Consider the following 13,310-nt stretch of genomic DNA (forward strand, 5'->3'; position numbering starts at 1 on the left):
CAGCTTTCTGACTCCCGCGTAACTGCCTGTGAGTAAGAGGTCAGGGCTTGTAATTCCTCATCTGTACTCACTGCAATTTTCTTCACTCTCTGTTTGCTTCCTCATTTTCTATGGGGCTCTGTGTGATTAAGGCTTGAAGGGACCAGAGTCTCTGGATCTCTCCTGGCATCTGCAGTCTGGGACTGTGGTGGGCCCACTGTGCACCCCTGACTCTCGCCCCCCCCTTTGCCTCTGCTTGCTGGAAGCAACAAGCTACAGAAAGCAATAAGTTACAAGCCAAATCATGCTTATCACAGGTGTGGTGTGTGTGACCAGAGTGTGCTGTGCAGAGTGACTGTTTTAAGGTGTCATTCCAAGGGTTGCTTTCTACTTGTAGTCCTAAAGGTCTGATGGGATGAGGGTTCAGGGCAGAGCCTCACTGTGTGGGAGAGGCGAAAAGTAGAGCCTCCCCAACATTGCCCACTGAGATGGTAACTTATTTGTTTTTTCCCCTCATGCTGGGTTTAGTACTAAGGGAAAAGAAGTCACGTGTCAGTGTCTACTGCCTTCATGTCATGGAAAGCGAGCGAGAGCGATGGGATCTTAAGAACTACTGATGCCAAGGAAAAGCTGTCCTACTGGGAGTGGAACAGTCACCACTCTCAATGAGATAACTATCTGTTTTGGTGATTGCTCTGCTCACGGCCCACCTTGCTCCTGGTAGGGACGCTCCATTTGCTGGGGCTGTTTGTGAGAAAGTGTTTGTTTATGAGGGAGACAAGGTCCCCATTTTCAGGGGCTGCTCAGTTCTATGGCCAGTAGCAGTGTGTCCTCTGCATCAGAAGGTGAGATCCAGGGGGATGACTCCAGGTGACGAGTTGCTTCCCTTCCTCTCGTGTTTCTCTCTCTGTCTGTCTCTTCTCTAGTATGTTGGCCAACACTCTCTTTCTCTCTGTCTGTCTCTGTCCTTGCCTCTCCTTATCCCATCTCCCTTCATAGCACACGGGCAGGCGTGCTAGGTGTGTATCCCCACAGGCTAGGTCTTGGGAGCTATGAACAAGTCGGAGGGGATGAAAATCATGCTGGACAATGGGTGCGAGAGTGGAGCGGTGACGCAGTGTTTACTCGGTCTGTATTCATTTAGTGGATTTCACACACCAGTACAGCTGTATGTAGTGATGTCTCATGCTTGGCTTTTGCAGCTGCGCTTCTAGAGGAATCATGGAGGAGCAGCAGCCGAAGGAGAAGGTGGCAGATGTGGACCTGAGCAGCTTGGACATTGTTCTAAGCAGAGATTAACAGTCCTCAGCTTTCTGCCTTGCACATAACTGGCTGTGAGTAAGCGATACTGTATTCAAAGCACTGAACTCCTCACTTAAAGTTGCCCCGGTTAAAGTTGTTACGTTGCTGATCAATTAGGGAACATGCTTGTGTAACATTGCGCAATGCTTCCTTATAACGTTGCTTGGCAGCTGCCTGGTTTATCCAGTCCTTGCAGGAAGAGCAGCCCGTTTCAGCTAGCTGGTGGGGGCTTGGAACCAGGGTGGACCGGCAGCCCCCCATCAGCTCCCCGCCCCCCTAAGTTCCCTGTGCGGCAGCCACCCAGCAGGCTATCAGTTGCCGGCAGTTCAGCTGTCCCTTCCCCCCCACTGCCATGTGCTGCTCCTGCCCTCTGCCTTGGAGCTGCTCCCCGGAGGCTCCTGCTTGCTGTGCAGGGGAGAGGGGAAAGGGGGGCTAATGTCAGGGTGTCCTCCTGCCCCCCACTTACCCCTTCATCTAGAGCAAGGTGGGGACAGGACAGGGCTCAGGGTGGAGAGAGTCTGCTGCCTGTAGCTGCTGTCTCAACTTCCTGACCTACTTAAAAAGGCAATGTCCTTAAAGTGGTGTCAGCGCACTTGAAGGGGCAATGTGCATCACTCACTCTCTTCCCCCCCACACACACAGGGTGTGTCTCTGTCTCTCTCTGCCATGCTGTCTGCCCTCCCTCCCTCCATTCGTGCTGCCTTGTAGAGTGTGAGGTTACATTAACAACAGTGCGTTAACTCTTGAGGGCTCAGCTGAGTGCTAGTTCATCATTTAGCAGTAAGGCATTCCCTGGGAAATATCCCACCCTCTGACTGCACCACCTCAACCAAGCTTCACAATCATCATTACTGGTTACAGTATTAAATTGTTTGTTTAAAACTGATACTTTTAATTCCTCATCTTTACTTGCTCTAGTATTGTTCACAGGCCGTGTGCTTCCCTGTTGGGTACAGGACTCTGTGGTATTAAGGCTGGAGAGCGGCCAGAGTCTGCTGTTCAGAGTGACTGTCGGGTGCTGTTGCAAGGGCTGCTTTTTGGCTGAAATGCTAAAGGTGTCATGGGAAGAGTGTTGAGGGCAGAGCGCCGCCGTGTGGGAGAGGTGAAAAGAAGAGCTAATGTGACGTTGCCTGCTTAGATGGTAACTTATTTTTTCCCCTTGTGCTGGCTTTAGTACCAAGGGAAAAGAAATCAGGCGTCAGTGTCTACTCCCTTCATACGCTGGAAAGTGAGCAAAAGTGATCGGACTGCGAGAACTATTGATGCTACGGAAAAGCCATCCAACTGGGAGTGGAACAGCTGCTACTCTCAATGATAAGTGTCTGTTTTGGTGATTGCTCTGCTCATGGCCCCCTTGTTTCTGGTATTGATGCTCCGTTAGCTGGGGCTGGGTTTGTAAGAACAGGTTCCCGACTAGTAGTTATGAGGGAGACAAGGTCCCCGTTTTCAGGGGCTGCTCAATTCTCTGGCCAGGAGCAGTGTGTCCTCTGCAGCAGAAGGTTAGATCCAGGAGAATGGCTGCAGGTGGAGAGTTGCTTGCCTTCCTCCTGTGTTTCTCTCTCTCTCTCTGTTCTTTAGTATGTTGGCCAACACACACCCTCTCTCTATCCTTACCTTTCCTTATGCTGTCTCCCTTCTTAGGACATGGGCATGTGTGCTAGGTGTGCATCCCCACAGGTTAGGTCTTGGAAGCCCTGGAGTAGTAGGAGGGGACGAAAACCATGTTGGGCAGTAGGCGCTAAAGTGGAGCGGTGACTGTTGGTGTTAACTCGGTCTCTGTTCGTCGAGTGGGGCTGATGTAGGTGGGATGGAAGAGGGAGGCAGGGATGAGGCCAAGATTTCAAGCACCAATAGAGCTGCGTGTAGTTATGGCTCATGCTTAGCTTTTGCAGCTGCGCTTGCAAAGGAATTGTCCAGGAGCCCCAGCCCAAGGAAAAACTGGCAGAAGTGGATCTGAGCAGCCTGGACATCCTTCTAAGGAGACATGAACAGTCCTTAGCTTCCTGCCTTCTGAACAACTGCCTGTGAGTAAGCGTCTGTACTTGCTATAGTTTTCTTCACAGGCCATGTGCTTCCTCGTTGGGTACAGGGCACAGTGGTATTAAGACTGGGGAAGGGACAGGAGTGTCCTGAGCAAAGCGACCATTTTGGGTGCAGTTACAATGGGTCCTGTCTAGTTGCAGGTGTAAAGTAGTAAGGGGAGTTGGTTTGAGGGCGGAGCTGTGGGATACAGGAGATGTGAAATGAAGAGACTATGCGACATTGCAGACCGAGATGCTATTTTTTTTTTCTTTTTCTCCCCTCTGCTGGGTTTAGTACCAAGGAAAAAGAAGTCACACGTCAGAGTCTACTGCCCTCATGCCATGGCAAGTGAGTGAGAGCAGCGAGCCTGTGAGCATTGTTCAGGCCAGGCAAGAGCCGTCGATCTGGGAGCGGAGCAGAGGCCACTGTCACTGAGATAAGTGTCTGGTTTGGTGATTGCTCTGCTCACGGCTCAGCTCCTGGTAGGGACGCCCCATTAGCAAGGTCTGGGTTTGTAAGAAAAGGTTCCTAACTAGTGGTTATGAAGGAGACAAGGTCCCCATTTTCAGGGGCTGGTAATTTCTCTGGCCAGGAGGGGTGTGTCCTCTGCAGCAGAAGGTTGGATCCAGGGGGATGACTCCAGCTTACGAGTTTCTTGACTCCCTCCCGTGTTTTTTACTCTCTCTCTCTCTCTCCTCTAATGTGTTGACCAACACACTGTCTGTCTGTCTGTCTGACTCTGTCTCTGTCCTTGCTGCTTCTTGTGCCGTCTCCCTTCATAGGACACGGATAGGAGTGCTAGGTGTGCATCCCCACAGGCTAGATCTCAGGAACTATGAACAAATAGGAGGGGATGAAAATCATGCGGGGCAGTGGGCGCTAGAGTGGAGCGGTGTCTGTGGATGTTGACTCAGTGTCTGTTCATTGAGTCGAGCGGATGTAGATGGGATGGGAGAGGGAGGCAGGGATGAGGGCAAGATTAAATGCGCCAGTAGTGCTATGTGTAGTGATTGTATTTGCTTGACTTTATTAGTTTGCAGATGAATCATCCAGGAGCCCTTGCCGGACGAGAATATGCAGAAGTGGACGTGAGCAGCCTGGACATCCTTCTGAGGAGACCTCAACAGTCTTCAGGTTTCTGCCTTCTGCCTAACTGGCTGTGAGTAAGCGGTGAGTGCTTGGAATTCCTCATCTGTACTCACTGTAATTTTCTTCATAGGACGTTTCCTTCCTTGTTTGGTATGGGGCACTGTGGGATTAAGGCTGGGGAAGAGACCAGAGTCATACTTGCCAACTTTCACTGGGTAGATAAGAACCCTGAATTCACAGTATTCCAAAAATCAAGCTAATCCTATTTCCAATAAGGCCAAAATAAGCCGATTCCTAAGAACCCCAACACTCAATGACTAGATCTCTCCTGGCGTGCAGTCTGGGACTGTGGTGGGTCCGCTGTGCACCCCTGACTCTCTCCCCCCTTTGCCCCTGCTTCCTGGAAGCAGCAAGCTACAACGAGCAATAAGGTACAGGTCAAAAACAAGCCCAATTTCTATGTTTTATTTTCCCCTTTGAGATTTGGTTTCTGTGACCAAAGTCTGCTGTGCAAAGTGACTATTTCGGGTGTCATTGCAAGGGGTGCTTTCTACTTGTAGTCCTACCGGTGTAATGGGAATAGGGTTGAGGGCGGAGCCCCACTGTGTGCGGGAGGGGAAAATAAGAGCCTACCCAAAGTTGCTGACTGAAAGGGTAACTGATTTGTTTTTCCCCCTTGTGCTGGGTTTAGTAGCAAGAGAAAAGAAGTCACAGGCCAGAGTCTACTGCCCTCGTGCAATGGAAAGAGAGCAAGAGCGATGAGTCTGCAAGCGTTGTTGATGCGAGGCAGAAGGCGTCCATCTGGGAGCGGAACCGCCACCACTCTCAATGAGATAAGTGTCGTCTTTGGTGATCGTTCTGCTCAAAGCCCATCTTGCTCCCGGTAGGGACGCCCCGTTAGCTGGGGCTGGGTTTGTAAGAAAAGGTTCCTGACTAGTTGCGGTTACAAGGGAGACGATGGCCCCATTTTCAGGGGCTGCTCATGTCTCTGGCCAGGACCAGTGTGTCCTCCGCAGCATATTAGATCCAGCGGGATAACTCCAGCTGGTGAGTTTCTTGACTCCCTCCCACGTTTTTTTCTCTCTCTCTCTCTCCTCTAATGTGTTGGCCAACACACACTCTGTCTGTCTGCCTTTCTTTCTCTCTCTCTCTCTCCTTGCCTCCTCTTGTGCTGTCTTCCTTCGTAGGACACGGGCAGGTGTGTTACGTGTGCATCCCCACAGGCTAGGTCTTGTGAGCTATGAACAAGTAGGGGCCGAAATGATGCAGGGCAGTGGGCACTAGAGTGGAGCGGTGACTGTGGGTGTTGTGGGGCTAAGACAGATCGAAAGTGACGCAGGGAAAAGGGCCTTAATTGGGCTCTATGTAGTGCAGGAGTTCTCAAACTGGGGTTTAGGTCCTGTCAGGGGGCCGCAAGGTTGTTGTTTGGGGGTTGTGAAATGTCATCCTCCATCCTAAACATCACTTTGCTTCCAGCATTTATAATGGTGTTGAATATACAAAAAGTGTTTTTAATTTATAAGGGGAGGGTCACACTCAGAAGCTTGCTATGTAAAAGGGATCATCAGTACAAAAGGTTGAGAACCACTGGTGTAGTGATAGTTCTTGCTTGCCTCTATTAGTTTGCAGAGGAATTGTCCAGGAGTCTCAGCTGGAGAAGAAGCTAGCAGAAGTGGACCTGAACTGCCTGGACATCCTTCTAAGGAGACATGAAGAGTCCTCAGCTTTCTGCATTCTGGATAACTGGCTATGAGTAAGAAGTCAGTGTTTTCAATTCCTTATCTGTACTCACTCTTGTTTCCTTCATAGGCCGTGTGCTTCCTCGTTGGGTACGAGGCTCTTTGGGATTAAGGCTGGGGAAGGGACAAGAGTCTCCTGAGCAAAGTGACTGTTTTGGGTGCAGTTAAAATGGGTCTCTTCTAGTTGCAGCTGTAAAGAAGTAATGGGAGATGGGTTGAGGGCAGAGCTGTGGGATACGGGAGATGTGAAATGAAGAGACTATGGGACATTGCAGACGGAGATGGTAATTTTATTTTATTTTTTTCTTCCTTTTACTTCTTCCTTGGTACTAAACCCAGCAGTCACACATCAGAGTCTACTGCCCTCGTGCGATGGAAAGTGAGTGAGAGCAGCGAGCCTGTGAGCATTGTTCATGCCAGGCAACAGCCGTCAATGTGGGGGTCGAGCAGACGCCACTGTCAGTGAGATAAGTGTCTGTTTTGCTGAGGGTTCTGCTCACGGCCCATATCAGTTTCTTGCCTTTCTTTCTCTCTCTCTCTCTCTCTCTCTCTCTCTAGTGTGTTGGCCAACACTCTCTGTCTCTGTCCTTGCCTCTCCTTGTGCTGTCTCCCTTCATAGGACACAGGCAGGAGGACTAGGTGTGCATCCCCACAGGCTAGGTCTCAGGCAGGAGCTGTCCATCTGGGAGCAGAACAGCTGCTACTATCACTGAGATAAGTATCTGTTTTGCTGAGGGTTCTGCTCACGGCCCACCTGGCTACCTACAGGTAGAGACACCCCGTTAGGTGGGGCTGGGTTTGTAAGAAAAGGTTCCTGACTAGCTGTGGTTTTGAGGGAGACATGGTCCCCATTTTCAGGGGCTGATCATTTCTCTGGCCAGGATCGGTGTGTCCTCGGCAGGAGAAGGTTAGATCCATGAGGATGACTCCAGGTGGTGAGTTGCTTGCCTTCCTCCTCTGTTTCTCTCTCTGTCTTCTCTACTCTACTCTACTGTTTTGGCCAACACACTCTCTCTCTCTTTGCTGTCTCCCTTCATAGGGCACGTGCAGGAGTGCTACGTGTGCATCCCCTCAGGCTAGGTCTCGGGAGCTACGAACAAGTAGGAGGGGATGAAAATCATGCATTGTAGTGGGCGGGTGACTGTGGATGTTGATTGTCTCTCTCCAAGTGGGCTTGGTGTAGATAGGATGGGAGAGGGAGGCAGGGATGAGGGCAAGATTACCTGCACCAATTGAATTTTGTGTAGTGATGGCCCTTGCTACGCTCATTTCCTGCACTTGCAGAGGAATTATCCAGGAGCAGCAGCTGAAGGAGAAAGTGGCAGACACAGACCTGAGGCGCCTGGACATCCTTTTAAGGAGACATGAATAGTCCTCGGGTTTCTGCATAACTGGCTGTTCCTCATCTGTACTTGCTGTAGTTTTCTTCATAGGCCGTGTGTTTCCTCCTTGGGTATGGGGCTCTGTGGCTGGGGAGGGGCCAGAATCTGCTCTGCAGAGTGACTATGTTGGGTGCCATTAAGAGGGCCAATGTAGACAGGAGAAAAGGGGCCTGAACCCTGATTACAGGGCGGTCACCCTTTCTTTAGTAAAATATGCCTCCTTTAAACTCAGTGTGTGCGGGGGGTGGGGGGAAGTCCCCAATGTGAAAAGATCTGCAAATGAACAGGTAAGGGAGGGATCCTGCTGAGTGTCTCCTTTCCGATCAATCCTCCATCTCTCAGCAACACCCTGCCGGACTTACCTTCCTACCTCACCAAGAAAATAACTTGGTGCTCCCTAACCTTTACCAGAAAAGACCCCTCGTCCTTGTGACGCAGTCCTGTTAGTAGTGTTAGGTGCACCCACGTGCTGGCTCTGAATACCACCACATGTGCTTACAACACCTGAACATCAACACATTTCAGAAAGGATAGCCATATCAATCCCTTCAGACGTAGCCCTAGGAATCTCCTCTGTCTATCTCCAAAGAGACACAAGGCCTGGAATTTGGACACAGCTGAGGGAGCTGTCCGAATGTCTACAGTTGAACACTCAGCAGTGCAACGGTGTGTTTCTTGTGCACAAGAAAACACAGGGTCAAAGTTGTGGTTGGTTGAGCGGTGTAAGTTGGGCAGGGCAAAAGGACTTGAGGAAGGATGAGGTGGAAGTGAGGGTGTGATAGGAGCCCCCCACCTCACCTGTTCGTTTCCAGACGGTGTGACATTTGCATGGGTTGGGCCATTTCTTGGCTTTTTTGAGAAAAGGGGCGAATTTTTCCACGGCTTCCACCATCCCCCACAGCTGCCCCTTCGCCACACCATGTTGCGACCTATCCAGGTCAGATGCAAGTAAGATTTCACTTCAAATCTCAAAAAAGTCCAGTAGAAATAATTGTGGGGGAATTTCCTGTCACTAAGAGAAACGGAAGCTCAAGCCTTCTCAAGGGGTGGGGTGTCGCTCAGCCACAGGCACAAAAAGGCTCCCCTAGTTTAAGCGTTGGAGGGATAAGACCTTACACCCTGGTTACAGGGCAGTCATTTTGCCGGGCGTATCAATGTGACCTGTGGTTTAATTTGCTTGGCAAAGGAGACCCAAACCTTCCTTTCAGGGTGGTCCTTAAGCCAGGGGCGTTCGAATGGGGCAGAGAGAAAAGCGCTGTAAAGGAGAGACCTCCGTTCCCTCAGGAGAGCGTGGTCTCATTGCCCAGCAAGTGCCAGCGGCCCAAGAGGAGCTAGAAAGGGGAGACCTGCACCCTTCTCACAGGGCTTGGTCAGTGGCAAAGAGCATTTTAAAGGCTAGATCCCAAGGAACTCAAACCCACAGAGACCTTGTGGTGATCTGCGTGTAATGTAATAATATCTCATTGTAAGGTGACGGGGCCTGCAAGAGTTAGTTAACTCACAAACTGACCTTGACCCATGGCCGAACTTTAAAGACTGGTTAGGAAGATCTGTAAAGGAATAGAGGTTTGAAATGCAGCCTGCATTGTTAGAAGGGTAAATGTTAGCTCAGGTCTTGTCTATTGCTATAGCTGTGATTCAAAGATCAAAAAAGCACTATTAACATTTAGGAAGACACTGGAGTGAAATAGCGTTATTGTCTATATCAGGGGTTGGCAACCTTTCACAAGCGGTGGGCCGAGTCTTCATTTATTCACTCTAAAATGTATTACTGGCATGCGAAACCTTAATGTTGTTCAGAAGGTCTCTTTAGTTCTATAATATATAGACATAGAAACCAGTGTTGTATGGTAAAATAAATAAAGTTTTCAAAATGTTTAAGTAACTTCATTTAAAATTAAATTAAAATGTTGATCTTACACCACTGGCCTGCTCAACCTGCTGCTGGTCTGGGGTTCTGTTCTACTAGGCCGCCAGCAGGCTCGGCGGGGCCCTGCCCACATACAGTGGGTAGCTACCTTCTTCCTGGTTCTGGCCCTTTCTCTTCCTCTCTCTGCACTGAGCTGAGGGTGGGAGTGGACCGAGCACAGGGCTGAAGGGTCTGGCCCAGGAGCTAGAATGAGGGAGGGAGCTCAGGGTTGGGGCAGGAAGTCTGGGTGTGGGGGCACTTACCTGGGCAGCTCCCATTTGGTGTGAGAGGTGCAGGTGGGAATGTGAGTGGGGGTGCAGGAGCTCCCCTCTGGTGCTCCGGGTGGGGGTGGGGATGTGCAGGGGTGCAAGAGTCAGGGCAGAGGACTGGGGCCATGTGAGGGGGGTGCAGGTGTCAGGGTGGGGGGGGGCTGGATATGTGTGGGGGGTACCAGAGTCAGGGTTGGGGTCAGGGGGGGTGAAGGAGTCAACAGAGGGCTGGGTGTGTATGAGGGAGGTACAGGGCTCAGGGCAGGGGCCTGTGTGTGTGTGTGGGGGGGCGGTCAGGGCTCAGGGCAGAGGGCGGGATGACTGCTCCACTCCCCCAACCCCCTGCCGCTCCTTGTCCCCTGCCCCCCCCTCCTGGGACCCCTGCCCCTAACTGGCCCCCAGAACCCTATCCCCTATCTAAGCCTCCCTGTTCTTGTCCCCTGACTGCCCCAACCCTTGTCCACACCCCCACCCCCTGACAGGACCCCTAGAACTCCTGAGCCATACAACCTGCCTCCTGACAGCCCCCCCCAAACTCCTGACTCATCCAACCGCCGCAGCTCCTTGTCCCCTAACCATCTCCTCCAGAGAGCCCCCCACCCTAAGTGTCCCCTGACCCCTATCCAGCCCCCACCCCCTGACAGACCCCAGAATTCCCATGCCCCATCCACGCCCCTGTTCCTTGTCTGCCGCCTCCAGCGACCTCGGCCCCTAGCCACCACCCCAGGATCCCACCCCCTATCCAACCAACCCTGCTCCCTGTCCCCTGACTGCCGCCACCCCTTACCCAACCTGCCCGGCCCCAGATCCCCTTACCATGAGCCTCCAAGCAGAGCCAGCCTATGCTGCCCTGCGGGAGCGCACAGCCCCACCCCTCAGAGCGCTGCGCGTGCGGGGACAGGGCTCCGGACAAGCGGGGAGCGTCTTTGCCTCCCTGCAGAGCCAAACGGTGCCCACGGGAGCGCGCAGCCCCGGCCCCAGAGCTCTGCGCGTGGTGGCAGGGATCCGGGGGAGGGGCCGGTGGCTTGCTGCGCTCAACCCAGTGCTCCAGCCCGGGAGTGCGGACCCTGTGGCTTGCCATGCTGGCAGGATTTTTAATGGCACCCTGGAGTCCCGGCAGGCAGCCGCGTGCCATTGAAAATCGGCTCCTGTGACGTCTTTGGCACGTGGCTGCCGGAGGTTGCTGACCCCTGACCTAGTGTCTCTGTGGCTCCATGAGGGAAATAACTAGTGACACCGTGTGGCCATGTGGGGTAATGCGCAGAGCAGTTCCTGCATGGAGCTACAGTGACACCGTGTGGCCACGCAGGGTATGGCAGAGACCATTTATTGCGTGGAGCAACAGTGACACCGTGTGGCCACGCAGGGTATTGCAGAGAGCAGTTCCTGCGTGGAGCAACAGTGACACCGTGTGGCCACGCAGGGTATTGCAGAGAGCAGTTCCTGCATGGAGCTACAGTGACACCGTGTGGCCACGCAGGGTATTGCAGAGAGCAGTTCCTGCGTGGAGCTACAGTGACACCGTGTGGCCACGCAGGGTAATGCACAAAGCATTTTGCGCGTGGAGCAACAGAGACACCGTGTGGCCACGCAGGGTAATGCACAGAGTAGTTCCTGCGTGGACCTACAGTGACACCGTGTGGCCATGCAGGGTAATGCACAGAGCATTTCACGCATGGAGCAACAGTGACACCGTGTGGCCACGCAGGGTAATGCACAGACCATTTGGCGCATGGAGCAACAGTGACACCGTGTGGTCATGCAGGGTATTGCACAGAGCATTTCCTGCGTGGAGCAACAGTGACACCGTGTGGCCATGCAGGGTGATGCACAGTTGCTCCATGAAGGAAATGCTTTGTCCAGTAGTCAGAGTGCCCACCCCAGGGGCGGCTCTAACAATTTTGCCACCCCAAGCACGGCGGCATGCCGCGGGGGGGGGGCGCGCTGGCGGTCACCGGTCCCACGGCTCCGGTGGAGCATCTGCAGGCATGCCTGCAGGAGGTCCACCAGAGTCGCCTGCTGCCCTCCCAGCGACAGGCAGAGCACCCCCCGTGGAAGGCCGCCCCAAGCACACGCTTGGCGCGCTGAGGTCTGGAGCCAGCCCTGGCCCACCCGGTGTCTGTCTTGCGCCATGAGATAAATGCTCTCTGCATTCTCCCAAGAGGCCACCCACTGACACTGCTGTTCCATGAGGGAAATACTTTGTGCATTAACCCTGAGTGGTCCCTCGTTGTCACTGTCCCTTGATGAGGGGAAATGGTTTGTGAATTATCTGGACTGGCCACCCGGTTTCACTCTTGCTCTGGGAGGAAAATACTTAGTGACACCAGGTGGCCACTCGAGGTAATGCACCCAGCATCTCCTTCAGTGCATTCCAGCTTGCCCCCCACCGGGACCCATTCAACCTCCTCCAACCTGCTCCGGCATCCCCAGACTTGCCAGCACTCCGCTCACCCCACCCCAATCTGCCCCCTGCACATGGCCCTCCAATCCACCCCATCTGTTCCCCATCTCAGGGCACCCCAACATTCTCCATGACACCCAATCCATACACCTCAACCCCAATTGGCTCCAACCTATTTCTCCTTTGCTGGGCCCCACTTCCCCAGCACTGCATTTCCCCATGCCACCCACAGCCAGCCAGGCTTTCCTCTCCAACTCCTGTTACCTTTCCCAGCCACACTGGGGCCTTTCAATCCCCTCCACCCTGCCCTTACTCTCCAAGGCTTATGAATCCCACATTCCCTCAGTACAGCTTGGGAACCCTAAACCCCTCTACCTCACAGTGCAGTCCCCACCCCCAAATATCATACAACTAAGCCACTGATGCACGGACCCCAAATTCCTACTGAACGTGTCCATTGATCAGCCCCATGGACTCTCTCCTTTCCACTCCTTGTGCTGTCTCCCTTCCTAGGACACGGGCAGGCGTGCTAGATGTGCAGCCCCAAAAGCTGTGTATCGGGAGCTATGAAGAAGTAGGAGGGGACAAAAATCCTGCAGGGTAGTGGATAGTGGAGTAGAGCGGTATCTGTTGGCATTGACTCAGTCTCTGTTCATTGAGTGGGGCAGATGTAGATGGGAGTGCAGAGGGAGGCAGGGATGAGGGTAAGATTAAACCCCGCTATAGAGCTCTGTGTAGTGATAGTTCTTGCTTAGCTTTATTAGTTTGCAGAGGAATCATCCAGGAGCCCTCACCAGTCGAGAATATGGCAGAAGTGGACCTGAGAAGCCTGGACAGCCTTCTAAGGAGACATGAATAGATCTCAGCTTTCTGCCTCCCGCTTAAGTGGCTATGAGTAAGCAGTCAGTGCTTTCAATTCCTCATCTGTACTTACTGTAGTTTTCTTCACAGACCATGTGGTTCCTTGTTGGGTACGGGGCTCTGTGGGATTAAGGCTGGGGAGTGTGCAGAGTCTGCTGTGCAGAGCGACCCTGTCGGGTGTAGTTGCAAGGTGTGCTTTCTACTTGTAGTCCTAAAGGTGTAGTGGGAAGAGGGTTGAGGGTGGAGCCCCACTGTGCAGGAGAGGCGAAAAGAAGAGCCTACGAGACGTTGCTGACTGAGCTGGTAACTTACTTGTTTTATCCCCTGGTTTTAGTGTGAAGGAAAAAGACTTCA

This window comes from Mauremys mutica, chromosome 3, assembly GCF_020497125.1.
Source record: "Mauremys mutica isolate MM-2020 ecotype Southern chromosome 3, ASM2049712v1, whole genome shotgun sequence".
Taxonomy (NCBI): domain Eukaryota; kingdom Metazoa; phylum Chordata; order Testudines; family Geoemydidae; genus Mauremys; species Mauremys mutica.